We start from the raw sequence: 14,704 nt of genomic DNA, 5'->3' as shown, positions 1-14,704 counted from the left end.
ATTAAAGACCTATAGTGTGTTTTTTTTATCTAAAAGTTTTAGAAGGAGAAGAAATATAGATATTGGGGTGGGGTGTCACACCAGGTTGAGTGCACATGTTGCAGTGTGCAAGGACCTGGGTTCAAGCCCCCATCCCCACCTGCAGTGGGAAGATTAATGAGTGGTGAAGCAGTGCTGCAATTGTCTGTCTCTCTCTCCTCAATGTCTCTGTTTATCCAAAATAAAAAATAAATATTGAGTAAAATATATTAAAAAATAGAGATTAAGAGGGAGAATTTATATCTGAATGAGAAATAGGGAGATTTCAAAGTAGGGCATTTTTAGCTGTATTTGCAGAAGGATTGATTTGGAGGCTTATAGAAGAGGAGGAAAGGCAGGGGGAAGATGAATAGAAAACAGGCCCAGGCAGTGGTGCAACTGGTAGGGCACACACATTACTTACTATGTATGAGGATTCAGGTTCAAGCCTCTGATCCCCACCTGCTGAGGTGAAGCTTCACAAGTGGTGGGAAGTGATGTAGGTGTCTCTTCCTTTCCCTATCCTCATTCTGTACCTCCTCCTCCCTCTGCTCCTTTTTTCTTTCCCTCTCCTTCTTCTTCCTCCTCCTACCTTTTTTCTCCTCCTCCTCTTTCTCTTTTAAATCTTTTATTTATTTACTGGGTAGACATAGCCAGAAATTGAGAGGGAAGGGGATGATAGAGAGGGAGAGAGACGAGAGACACCTGCAGCCCTGCTTCACCACTTGTGAAGCTTTCCTCCTGCAGGTGGGGACCAGGGACTTGAACCTGGGTCCTTGCACACTGTAACATGTACGCTCAACAAGGCACGCCACTACCCAGCCCTTCTCCTCTCTCTTTAAGAAATATTTTATTTATTATTGGATAGAGCCAGAGAGAATTGAGAGAGGAAGGGAAGATAGGAAAAGAGACAGGCACCTGCAGACCTGCTTCACCACTCATGAAGATTTCCCCCTGCAGATGGGGAATCAGGAGCTTGAACTTAGGACCTTGCACACTGTTATGTGTGCCCTTAACCAGGTGCACCACTGCCTGGCCCCTCTTCTTTTCTCTCTCTTTCTCTGAAACAGGATATATATTTTTAAAAGTATTCAAACTCAATGAACAGAAAACGACATAGACTAAGACAATATAGTTTAACTAGCATTGGACTAACCAATACGTTTTAACTTCTACTTGACCCATAATGTTCTCATTAGTAGCATGTTGAGAGTTTCTCAACCTTTCTAGAGGTTTACCAAGAGGGGGAGAGGTGATACCTATCTCAAGGGTTAATGTCATAAAGAGTCCTGTAGACTTACTCATGGCTGCAGTCTCACTGCTTAGCACAGTGCCTGGCATAGAAGCAGCTCATGAAACATTGATTAAGTGAATGAACGAATCTATTCCAACGCTGGCTGGGATAATTTTTTTGGGGGGTGGAAATGGTGTTTCAAGTCAGAGGTATCTTATTAAATACTAATAAATTAATGACCACCATAGTTTTGATTTAAGCTCAGTTGTATAATTTAACAGTAATGTTAAAGTCTTGATGAAATGTTAATGAAAACAAACTTATCTAAACCAGGCAGTATTTTTTTTTTTTTTTTTTTTTTTTACAAAAGACCAATTCTAGTAATCTGACTTCAATTCCTTCAGGTGTCAGAGACTGAGTCTTCTGGCTGTATTTGTTAATCAAATCAGTAATGTTTAATATAACTTCTATACTTTTTTATTTAACCACATGTGGGTATTTTCCTCAACTCTTGTAACCTATAATAAATGTCAGTTTGAGCTCAGGAATACTGACTTCCATTTTCTGGTAACAACTACATGCACTGAATGTGAATTTATGGCGAAATCAACTGCAGTTACTGGCTGAAGTATCAGCCCTCTGAGACTGAAGCACAAAGTTTTATTTATTATTTATTTATTCTTAAAGATTTTATTTATTTATTCTTAAAGATTTTATTTATTTATTAATGAGAAAGATAAGAGGAGAGAAAGAAAGAAAAAAAACAAACGAAACAGGCATCACTCTGGTACATGTGCTGTCAGGGATTGAACTGACAGGGATTTCATGCTTGAGAGTCCAATGCTTTATCCACTGCACCACCTCCTGGACCACACAAGGCACAAGGTTTTACATTTATCCTTCAGGGTATATACATTTTACAATTCCATGGAGCTAGTGTTTTAATCTGGATATACTTTTATCTTTCAGCTACACATCAAGTCTGATCTTATTTTCTTCATCTCCTCAGTCCATCTCTGGAGTCTGCATAGACCCAGAAACACACAATTCCTGGCACAATTCCAGGAGTGTTGATTGCTTTCAAAGTGCACCTAGGTTTCCTACGTGCTTTCTTTCCCCTCAGATTCGATGCTTCATGTCTCTTCCATTCCTTCTTTATCAGCCCAAGAATGTTGTGGTGTAAGTATAATCAGAGAGCTAGTCCCACTGCCAAATACCCTGGGTTTAATATTTCAGGATTTGTGGACATCAGCATCTTTCATATTTATTTATCGTGGTACCTTGGTATTCATCAATCATTGGTTCTAGAAGGCACGAGTGATGAAAATGAGTAATGCTGTAAGAATTGTTTCTTGAAACAAATAATGAAAATTGAACCTCAGAAATTTCACATTTCATTTGGCAGTTTATAAGTTGATGGGGTTATTATTATTATTATTATTTGCCTCCAGGGTTATTGCTGGGGCTCGGTGCCTGCACTACAAATCCGTTTTTTCCATTTTGTTGCCCTTGTTGTTGTGCTTGTTGTAGTTGTTATTGTTGTCGTAGCTGTTGTCGTTGTTGGATAGGACAGAGAGAAATGGAGAGAGGAAGGGAAGACAGAGATGGGGAGAGAAAGATAGATAGCAAACCTGCTTCACCGCCTGTGAAGCGCCTCCCCTGCAGGTGGGGAGCCGGGGCTCGAACCAGGATCCTTACACCTGTCCTTGCACTTTGTGCCACGTGTGCTTTACCCACTGCGCTACCGCCTGACTCCCTATTATTATTTTTTTGATATAAAATCTTAAAACTAGACAGACTTAAAAACAGTAAGTGGATAAAATACAACTTCACTTTACCTGTAACTGAGAGGAGTTGATGACCTAATGGGATGATGGCAGGTAGAGGCCAGCTCCAAGACCCCCCCCCCCCATCTTGTGTCACAGCCTCATTATCTTGTCCATCCACACACCCTTTCTGCAATATTGCACCTCCTCGATCATGTCCTAAGGGAGCTGGGCAAAGCCATATTCCTGAGTTGGTCATCCAGGCCATTTTCCAGCGGGATGGGCGGGGGATGGTGCTGCTGGGCCTTTCTGCATGACCAGCCTGTCTGGGGCACACAGGGCTGCCCACAGCTCAACCCTCCATCCTCACCCTTCCTCCCCTCCCCTGCAGCCATTTACACCCTTCCTCTCCCCCACTCCCCCCAGAAGCTGCAGGAAACCTGAAGTCTTGAAAAGCCACGTGCAGGGAGTTCTCGGGAGACTTGGTGGAACATATTTCCCGGGGTTGGGCTGTCCGAGAGCTCCCGCTGCCGCCATGTTGGGGGCATAGCTGGGCAGTGGACACTAGACACACTCCATGAGGGTGGTTGGCATGCCTTGCACAGGCAGATGGCGTTGCTGAGGTCAGGTGGTAAGAGAGGCCTTCTTCCTCAGCTTGCTGGCAGTCTCTACAGCCTTGGGGGCCCCAGGGAGCCGGGACTGTGTCAAGGCTGCATGATCAGCCTGCAGGTGCTCAGGGAGCCTGCAATCTCCTGGATGTTGCCTGAGAAGTCGTGAATATGTACGAGGGAGAAGCTGGTCCTGCACCAGCTTGTGACACCTCAGTGCCTTGCCCAGCTCCACTTGACTCCAAGTACCGCGCCCACCAGCATTTTCAGGGGTCCTGGCAGGTATGTGTGAAGATGATGGTAATGCAATTTTAGTCTAGACAAATAAGGAAATGTAGAATTTTTTTTTTTTTTTGCCTCCAGGGTTATCGCTGGGACTCAGTGCCTGCTCTACGAATCCACTGCTCCTGAAGGCTATTTTTTCCCCTTTTGTTGCCCTTGTAAGTTGATTGTTGTTGTTGTTATTGTTGTTGGACAGGACAGAGAGAAATGGAGAGAGAAGGAGGAAGACGGGGAGAGACACCTGCAGACCTGCTTCACCGCTTGTGAAGCGACCCCCCCTGCAGGTGGGGAGGGAGGGGTGCTGGAACCGAGATCTTTACGCTTCGTGCCATGTGCGCTTAACCCGCTGTACCACCACCGCCCAGCTCCCGGAAATGTAGAATTTTAAGAGTAGCTGTAGGGCTGGGGAGATAGTCTAGTAGTTAATGCAAATTTACTTCAGTGTCTGAGACTCCAACATCCCAGGTTCACTACCATAAATCAGAGCTGAACTGTGCCTTTGGCTATTAAAAAAAAAAAAACAACTGTGGCTAGTCAGTGCATAGAGGCAGGGATTTGGCCATGTTTATACTAGAGGTTGGGTTTAATTTTTTTTTAAATTTCATTTAGTAATTTTTTTCCTGCTCCAGAAGGTGGTGTTGGTAAACAGGTTAATGAACATTTAATAAAAGTTATAAGTTAAAAAAAAAAAGAAAAAGTCCATCCTGAGGATGACCTTGTAAACTGATGAATGCATATTGAATACTGTGCTATAGAAACTAACTTTGGGGAGTCTGGCGCAAGCGCAGCGGGTTAAGAACAAGTGGTGCAAAGTGCAAGGTCGGGAGTAAGGACCTGGGTTCGAGTCCCCGGCTCCCCACCTGCAGGGGACTCCTTTCATAGGTGGTGAAGCAGGTCTGCAGGTGTCTATCTTTCTCTTCCTCTCTCTGTCTTCCCCTCCTCTCTCCATTTCTCTCTGTCCTATCTAACAAAGACGACATCAATAACAACAATAATTACAACAATAAAAAGAAAACAAGGGTAACAAAAGGGAAAATAAATAAATAAGTATAAAAAATTAAAAATTAAACTAACTTTGAAGTTCAAGGGGTAGGAGTCACTTCATTTGTTATTCTCTTTCAGAGAATGCTTTTCTTTACTTATATTTAATTTATTTATATTTAATTAGTGATATAATAATGATCAACAAGATTGTGGGATAAGAAGTGTAAAATTCTCACATCCCAGCCCCTCCATTGGAATCTTCCTTATTCTTTATCCCTCAGGAAGTAATGGACCAAAGATCTTTATGGGGAGCTGAAGGTGAGAAGTCTGGTTTCTGCAATTGCTTCTCCACTGGACATGGTGTTGGCAGGTCTATCCATATCCCTAGCCTGTTTCTTTCTGTAGTGGGGCAGAGCTCTGGGGAAGTGGGGCTCCAGCACTCATTGCTGAGGTTGTCTGCCCAGGTAAGTCAGATTGGTGTTATGGTAGTGTTTGCAACTTTGTGGCTGCAAAGCAGAAAAAATTTTATAATAATCAGGACCCTAAAGGTAAGAATATAGCAGATGAAATTTGGGATCTTCATGTTGGAAGAAGCTAGGAAGTTTATTATAGGTATATTCCAAGGGGCCCATGACTTTACTAATTTTTGCCTGATCCCAATAGCTAACATGCAGGTGGGCTGAAAGTGTTGGTGGGGTAGACATGCAGCTTCCTGGGCCAGTGGGGGGTGGGAGTGGGTGGGAGGGATGGGTCACAGTCTTTTGGTGGTGGGAATGGTGTTTATGTACACTCCTAGCAAAATGTAGACATATAAATCAGTAGTTAATTAATATGAGAGGGGGAAAATCAATTGTATGTCTCAAAAATTCTCAAAACACAAACTGAATCTTTTTAATATATAGGCTGTGTATTTGATATGCGGACTCTCTCAAAAGCCTAGACCAAGTAGATTAGAAGCATCCAATAGCACAGCTATATACAAGATACTGGATACTGTACAGCAAACCCTAACAAAAGAACTTTTCAAAGTTAACCCAATTACCAAATAATGTGATGATAACATTAACTATCGATTGTCTTTTTGAACCCTAAGACAGCAGGAACCTCACATCTCCACTATAGAGCCCCTACTTCCCCCAGTCCTGGAACCCTTGGATAGGGCCCACTATCCCATATGCCTCTCCCAATCCGTACCAAATAATATTGCATCCACCAATCACAACCTAACCAATGCAACGATTGCCACCTCAACATGCTTCACCTCAGACTGTGTCCAGAGACTTCACGTGTGGAATGACAACCCTTCAGCTTCATTACTCGGGTGAGACCTTTCCTTTTATAGTTCACACGTATCCATAAACTACTGCAAAATATATACCTGAAAGCAGAAGTACACTAGAGTTTGCAGTGAGTACCTCCCTAACACTTCCTCTCCACTATTCCAAGCTTTGGGTCCATGAGTGCTCAACAATTTGTTTGGCTTCGTATGTTAACTCTCTTTTCAATCACCAGATTCCAGATGCCACCAGGATGCTGACCAGGCTTCCCTGGATTGAAGACCCCACCAATGTGTCCTGGAGCTCAGCTTCCCCAGAGACACACCCTACTAGGGAAAGAGAGAGGCAGACTGGGAGTATGGACCGACCAGTCAATGCCCATGTTCAGCAGGGAAGCAATTACAGAAGCCAGACCTTCTACCTTCTGCAACCCTCAATGACCCTGGGTCCATGCTCCCAGAGGGCTAGAGAATGGGAAAGCTATCATGGGAGGGGGTGGGATATGGAGATTGGGTGGTGGGAATTGTGTGGAGTTGTACCCCTCCTACCTTATGGTTTTGTTAGTTAATCCTTTCTTAAATAAAAAATTAAAAAAAAAAAACAAACAACAACAACAACAAAAAAAAAGAATTGGAAATAGGACTAGAAAGCTGGATCAGGGCAGAGAGTAGCTCCAAAATATAGGAAAGATATATAAGTACTGTTAACTGTAAACCCCATCGATCTGACGGAGGGCCTGTGACTATCCGTACTTAAGCACAGGAGCTTGTCTTCTACATCCCTGCTGGTCTGAACTCGAATTCCATGGTCACAACTAGGAACATTCTAGGCTGCACTCATTTCAGGACCAGTCTTCCTCGAGTGGCAGAGTATGTTGACCCAGCCTCCCTTTGGCAGAGAATGCTGTTTTTTTTTTTTTTTAATTTAAGAAAGGAGACATTAACAAAACCATAGAATAAGAGGGGTACAATTGCGCACAATTCCCATAACCCGATCTCCATATCCCATCCCCTCCCCTGATAGCCTTCCCATTCTCTGTCTCTCTGGGAGCATGGATCCAGGGTCATTGTGGGATGCAGAAGGTGGAAGGTCTGGCTTCTGTAATTGCTTCCCCGCTGAACATGGGTGTTGACTGGTCGATCCATACTCCCAGTCTGCCTCTCTCTTTCCCTAGTAGGGTGGGGCTCTGAGGAAGTGGAGCTCCAGGACACATTGGTGGGGTTGTCTGTCCAGGGAAGTCTGGTCAGCATCTTGCTGGCATCTGGAACCTGGTGGCTGAAAAGAGAGTTAACATACAAAGCCAAACAAATTGTTGAACAATCATGGACCTAAAGACTGGAATAGTGCAGATGAAGTGTTGGAGGGTATTCCCTGCATGCTCTTGTGTACTTCTGCTTTCAGGTATATATATTTCCCTAGTTTATGGGCACGTGTGAACCTATGCTGTATCTCAGGGGACCTGGACTATATCTAGGTTTGGGGAGAATGCTTTTCTAAGGTCATTCTGGTTTTTAATCCTTATGTATACTGATTTCTTAGGACTATGTGACAACTGGGTTACTTGAAGAGAAGAGAAATTTATTCTTTCACAGTTCTGAACGTCAGAACTGTGACTCATAGTATGGATAGGATCATGTTCCCCCAAGGACTAGAGACGAATCCTGTGCCTCCTTCAGTTTCTGGCACTTCATACATGCGATGGTTTATGGCAGCATAGCTCCAACCTCTGCCTCCAATGTCATTCACCCAGCCTTTTCTCCTATCTCTTTCCTTTATGAGTTCCTTTAAAAAAAAATTTTATTTATTTATTTCCTTTTTGTTGCCCTTGTTTTTATTGTTGTTGCAGTTTCTTTCTTTCTTTCTTTCTTTCTTTTTTTTATAAAAGCAAATTGATCTTCTATTTCTCTTTTCTTTCTTTCTTTCTTTCTTCCTTCTTTTTTTTTTTTTTCTTTTCTTCTCCAGGATTATCACTGGGGCTTGGTGCCTGCACTATGAATCCACTGCTCCTGATGGCCATCTTTTTTCCATTATTGTTGTTGCTGTTGTTGGATAGGACAGAGAGAAATTGAGAGAGGAGGGGAAGACAAAGAGGGGAAGGGAAAGACAGACACCTGCAGACCTGCTTCACTGCTTTCAAAGTGACCCCCCTGCAGGTGGGGAGTGAGGGGCTCGAACCAGGATTCTTGTGCTATAACCCGGTGCACTACCATCTATGCCCCCACGCCCCTTTTAATGTTAAGAACAAAGAGGCAGAAAGGCAAAGAGAGTGAGCAAAGTGAGACCACAGCACCAAAACTTCCTTCCATGCAGTTGGGGCCAGACTTGAACCTGCTAGTGTACATGTCAACTGAGCTATTTTGCCAGCCCTCTATGTGTTTCTTGTAAGAATTATCTTTAGATTTAGAATCCACTCAGAGAATTCAGAGTGATCTCATCTCCAGATTACTAATTAAATATACAAAGACCCTTTTCCGGAGGTTGGTTGGTAGCACAGCCGGTTAAGCACAAGGACCAGCATGAGGATTCTGGTTCCAGCCCCTGGCTCCCCACCTACAGGGGGGTCGCTTCACAAGTGGTGAAGCAAGTCTTCAGGTGTCTGTCTTTCTCTCCCCTTCTCTGTCTCCCCTTCTCTCTTGATTTCACTCGGTCCTATCCAACAACAAAAACAGCTATGACAACAACAATAATAACGACAACAAGGGCAACAAAATGGGAAAAATGGCCTCCAGGAGCAGTGGATTTGTAGTGTAGGCACTGAGCCCCAGCAATAACCCTGGAGGCAAATAAATAAATAAACAAATAAAATAAAAATTAAAAAAACGAAGAACCTTTTCCCAATCGAAGTTGTGTTTATAGGGTCTGAGTCTAAGTATTTAGCATGGACATATTTGTTTATTTGGATACCACTTAACCTACTATACCAGGAAGATTATATAACTTTTCTATGTTGCTATTGTTCATTTTACAAAGTGATGAATACTTCTTTTTGAGTAATATTATAATTGTTTCACAATCCATGAGCATCTTTCATATGTAATTATTGATTTATATGATACATCATCGTGTCTGCACTTGTTTCTTCCATTTTTTTTTTTTTTTTTTACCAGAGCACTGCTCAGTTCTAGATGTAGTTGTGTTGAGGATTCAACCAGGAACATCAGAGTCTCAGGCATGAGATGCTATTGTGAAAACTGCTATACTATCTTTCTAGCTTCAGCTCCATTTTATATATTACCTGTAATTCTTGACATTGACCAGTGGACTCATTTACAGCTGATAAACTTTAACAGGGATAATAAAATAATTATTAAGCTACAATGAAAAATTAATATACTCTTTAGTTTGTTTTTCCAGAGCACTTCTTAGCTCTAGTTTATGGTAGTGAGAGGATTGAACCTGGGATCATGGAGCCACAAACATGAATCTTATTTGCATAACCATTATGAATATACTCTTTAAAAGAGATCTAATTACTTGAAACTTATAACAAAATCTATGATATCACTAGTCATTCTGTTCTCTGATAAAATAATGAATATTGTTGTTACTTTCCACCTTGGATCACATATCTTAGAGTGTTCTATGTGGAAAACAACAGAATCACAAATTAAGTAGTTGTGTTTTAGAAGATCTGACTGGTAACATCAGAGTAGGCATTTATTGGAAAATGCAGATATTCCAAAGTGGAGAGGAAATCTATGGTTTTTAGATACTAAGACTTGGTCCATTTTGTCAAAGTCCTTTGCAATTCACTGTATTAAGTTTATTATTATTATTATTATTATTATTTTTAACCAGAGCACTGTTCAGCTCTGGCTTATAGTGGTGCAGGGGACTGAACCTGGGACTTTGAAGCCTCAGGCATGAAAGTCTCTTTGCATAACCATTATGCTATCTACCCTCTGCCCAAGTTTATTATTTTCTTAAGTGACAGAATTCTGGCTAATATTTTGAAAATAAAGATTTTAGTAGCTCTAAGAACTTGGTAATTTGATCCAGCTCATGTTTCCTGTTTGAAAAGTTTAGTATTTTGGGGTTGGACAAATTTCTGATTGTAGCACAATACCAGATTCCTCAGCTTAATTGACTTGGAGCCTACATTTGAAATAAATTTGTCACTTTATTTTCTGTATTTATGATATTTTATTTGATAGTACAGAGAAAAATTGAGAGGGAAGGGTGAGATAGAGAGAGAAAGAGAGACACTGATAGCCCTGCTTCTCCATTTGTGACTTATCATCCCTGCAGATAGGGACCAGGGGTTTGAACTTGAGTCTCCACCACCACCAGCCCCTGGTTTAATGGTATTTTAATCTACATAGTCTTCTTTATGTATTTTCAGCTTGGTGTGTCTGCTTCTCAGGCAGGACTTTAATTTCAAGTGGTTGGGAAAGAGGGTGAAATATACTGTACTTGACTCTTAGAAGCCTTAGGTGTTGTCTACTTTGGAGGTAAAGTAACCCTCTCCTCAGGTGTCTGGAGGTTTTTTTTTTTTTTTGCAGTGAGTGCCTGCCTGCCTGCCTGCCAAATGTCTGTATGAACTGACTCTAAATGTTTCTACATTACATATGATTTCCATTCATATTTTAAAAACTTATCTCTCCCTTTTGGCTCTGAGAAGTCCTTCCAAAATTGCCTTATTTAATTTTTTGCCTGCAGGGTTATTGCTGGGGCTCAGTGCCTGCACCACAAATCCACTACTCCTGGAGGCTATGTTTTTCCCATTTTGTTGCTCTTGTTGCCCTGTTGTTATTGCTGTTATTGTTGCCATTGCTTTTTTTTTTTTTTTTTTTTACTATTTATTTATTCCCTTTTGTTGCCCTTGTTGTTTTATTGTTGTAGTTATTATTATTGTTGTTGTTGGATAGGACAGAGAGAAATCGAGAGAGGAGGGGAAGAAGGGGGGAGAGAAAGACATCTGCAGACCTGCTTAACCGCCTGTAAAGTGATTCCCCCATCCCTACGCTGGTCCTTGCCTTTGTGCCTTAGTGTGCTTAACCCAGTGCACTACTGCCCAGTTCCCTACTTATTGTAAGAGAGAGGAAGAGAGACCATAGCACTCCTCAATTCTGGTTTGCGGCAGGGGTAGATAATGGTTATGGGGGCTGGGCAGTAGCGCAACAGGTTAAGCGCACATGGCGCAAAGTGCAAGGGCCGGCTTAAGGATCCCAATTCGAGCCCTCGGCTCCCCACTTGAGGGGGTGTCGCTTCACAGGTAGTGAAGCAGGTCTACAGGTGTCTATGTTTCTGTCCCCCTCTCTGTCTTCCCCTCCTCTCTCGATTTCTCTCTGTCCTATTCAACAACAGCTATAACAACAATAAGAATAACAACTACAACAAGGGCAACAAAATGGGAAAAATGGCCTCCAGGAGCAGTGGACTCTAGTGCTGGCACCGAGCCCCAGAGATAACTCTTTGGAGGCAAAAAAAAAAAAAAAAAGGTTATGTAAAAAGGCACTCATGCCTGAGGTACTGAAGTTCCAGGTTCAGTCTCCCGCAACACCATAAGCCAGAGCTGAACATTCTCTGCTAAAAAATAAATAGGGAGTCGGGAGGTAGCACAGCAGGTTAAGCGCACGTGGCTCCAAGAGCAAGGACTGGCCTAAGGATCCCAGTTCAAGCCCCTGGCTCCCCACCTGCAAGGGAGTTGCTTCACAGGCAGTGAAGCAGGTCTGCAGGTGTCTTATCTTTCCCTCCCTCTCTCTGTCTTCCCCTCCTCTCTCCATTTCTCTCTGGCCTATCCAGTGATGATGACATCAATAACAATAATAACAAAATACAACAACAATAAAAAAACGACAAGGGCAATAAAAAGGAAATAAATAAATATAAAAATTAAAAAAAAATAGAAACAAAAGTCTTAGAAAAATTCTGGCTTGCTCTAGTGCCAGAGAATAAACCTCTGTCTGGGGCTCAGACATGCAAATTCTGTGCTCTTAAGAGGTTGAGCGGGCTCCTTGCCTCTAGAATTACATTTAAGTAAGTCTGGTGGCCTAGTGTTGTGACTCTGCGGAAATACATTTAAATAATAATAAAAACACAAATCCATGTTGGCTCTTGCAGCTATGGAAATAAGACTTATTCATTCCTAGGACAACAATTGTTTTCTGTATTAATTTATGTATATATAAAGAAAGTTTCAAATATGTCACTTGGGAAAACAAGTTCAGAGTTTTGAAGTGCTTTGAAAAAAAATCCTGGAAAAAATGTCGAGTCTGGTCATTTCTGGGATTTCATCACTCTGAGATGACTTTTTCCAACATACACACACACACACACACACACACACACAGAGAAAAACCACAGCACCAAATCTTTCTTCAATTTAGTGGAGATTGGACTTGAACCTAGACTATACATGTGGCAAAGCATCCTGAAACTTTTTTTATATACTTCTTTTATATACTTATATATATATACTTATATACTTTTATATATAAACATATACTTTTTTTAAATACTTGTTTATTCCCTTGTGTTGCCCTTTTAATACTTATTTATTCCCTTGTGTTGCCCTTGTTGTTTCATTATTGTGGTTGTTATTGTTGTCATCGTTGTTGGATAGGACAGAGAGAAATTGAGAGAGGAGGGGAAGAGCCAGGGGCTCGAACTGGGATCCTTACGCCAGTCCTTGCGCTTTGCACCACCTGCGCTTAACCTGCTGCGCTACCACCGGACTCCCAACATCCTGAAACTTTTTAAAAAGTAATCTTCTGGTGGTCTAGGATGTGGCACAGTGGATAAAGCACTGGATTCTTAATCATGAGGTCCTGAGTTTAGTTCCCGGCAGCACATGTACCTGTGTGACGTCTGGTTCTTTCTCTCTCTGCCTATCTTTCTCATGAATAAATAAGTGAATCTAAAAGAATGATCATTAAAAAGAAATCTTCTGGATTCCATTTGTCAAAAAATTAAAAATAATATATTACCTTATTTCAAATAAATAAACGAGATATTTTTTTCCCTTCTTCTTCTTCTTCTAGCGTTTGCCCTTCTTCCATAGCCAGTCAACAGCATCAGGTTGAGCCTGATGTAAAGTTTCGAGACCTCCTTTGAATCTGGAGAGGTGGCAGTCGTTGACTATGTGGGTCATAGTCTGTCTGTAGCCGCAGGGGCAGTTCGGGTCGTCTCTGGCTCCCCAGCGATGGAACATAGCGGCGCACCGGCCATGGCCTGTTCCATAGCGATTGAGGAGGGCCCAATCATAACGTGCTAGGTCAAAGCCGGGTTGACGCTTGCAGGGGTCTGCGATGAGGTGTTTGTTCTTTACCTCAGCTGACTGCCAACTCTGTTTCCAAGAGTCTGGAACAGAGAAGTTCAGTGTAGGCGTAGGGGACCAGATTGGGTGACGAGACGTCAAGCGTTGGACAGGGTGGGCGAAGATATCCGCGTATATTGGCAGGTCCGGTCGAGCATAGACGTGGGAAATGAACTTAGATGATGCCGCATCCCGATGAATATCTGGCGGGGCGATGTTGCTAAGAACTGGCAGCCATGGAACTGGGGTGGAACGGATGGTTCCAGAAATTATCCTCATGGAGGAATATAATTTGGAATCAACCAAATGGACATGGGGGCTACGGAACCATACTGGGGCACAGTATTCTGCAGTGGAATAGCATAATGCCAGAGAGGATGATCGTAGTGTGGAAGCGCTCGCGCCCCATGAGGAGCTGGCCAGTCTTGCAATGATGTTATTCCTCGCGCCCACCTTTGCTGCAGTTTTTATGAGATGTTTGTGAAATGACAGAGTGCGATCGAGAGTAACGCCAAGATAGACTGGCTGGGCTTCATGCCGGATTCTCGTACCGCCAAGCTGCACATTAAGCTCACGCGAGGCCGAGGCATGGTGTAGATGGAAAACAGATGATACCGTTTTTGCAGTGCTAGGGATTAGTCGCCATTTTTTACAGTAATCAAATATCAGAGACATGTCTTTCGTGAGTGTTTCCTCGAGGATGTCGAACTTTGATGCCTGAGTTGCACAGCAGATGTCATCCTTGAAGAAGTTTCTGGGAGGTCATTGATGTAAATATTAAATAGCGTAGGAGCCAGAACAGAGCCCTGGGGGAGGCCACTTGAGACAAGTCTCCATCTGCTAGACTTGTCACCCAGATGTACCCAGAATCTTCTGTTTTGGAGAAGAAACGATATAGTTTTTTTCCCTGATTTTTAGAAGCAGAAGTCAGAGAAATAGATTCTAAGCTCAGAAGGCTTCAACCATGGGAGTTGGGTGCCAGTGCAGCGGGTTAAGCGCAGGTGGCAAAGTGCAAGGACCCACTTAAGGATCCCAGTTCGAGCCCCTGGCTCCCCACTTGCAGGGGAGTCGCTTCACAGGTGGTGAGGCAGGTCTGCAGGTATATATTTTTCTCTCCCCTTTTCTGTCTTCCCCTCCTCTCTCCATTTCTCTCTGTCCTGTCCAACAACGATGACATCAACAACAATAACAACAACAACAACAACAACAACAAGAAAGTTTCAACCTAAAATAACTGACTTTGAAGAAAGGAAAGAGACTCATGAGACAAGGAATTC

The sequence above is a fragment of the Erinaceus europaeus genome, chromosome 9 (assembly GCF_950295315.1).
Source record: "Erinaceus europaeus chromosome 9, mEriEur2.1, whole genome shotgun sequence".
Lineage (NCBI taxonomy): Eukaryota > Metazoa > Chordata > Mammalia > Eulipotyphla > Erinaceidae > Erinaceus > Erinaceus europaeus.
This window is presented reverse-complemented; position numbering follows the sequence as displayed.